Source organism: Oncorhynchus gorbuscha, linkage group LG12 (assembly GCF_021184085.1).
Source record: "Oncorhynchus gorbuscha isolate QuinsamMale2020 ecotype Even-year linkage group LG12, OgorEven_v1.0, whole genome shotgun sequence".
NCBI lineage: Eukaryota > Metazoa > Chordata > Actinopteri > Salmoniformes > Salmonidae > Oncorhynchus > Oncorhynchus gorbuscha.
Genome location: NC_060184.1, coordinates 13323239 through 13323530, shown reverse-complemented (window position 1 = coordinate 13323530; position 292 = coordinate 13323239).

Genomic DNA, 292 nt, shown 5'->3' with positions numbered 1-292 from the left:
TAGTAGAACGGCCACCCAACTGGTAATTACTATATCATCACTGAGCTCCGACTTCTCCCACAGGCTAAACTCTGATGTTACCTACTAAGGATTTGACCTCGATATCAACATTTTCGGAAAAAAAAAAAAAAAAAAAAACATTATTTATAAAAAACATCTATTAATGTGGATTTTGAAAACTATACATGGTTCACCAGCATGATATCTGTGCTTTTAGTTTATGGTAGACGCAGCTTGTTTTCCATTAGCCAATCAGCGTGTCTCAACAAGTTTAAAGCACGTGACTGCATCC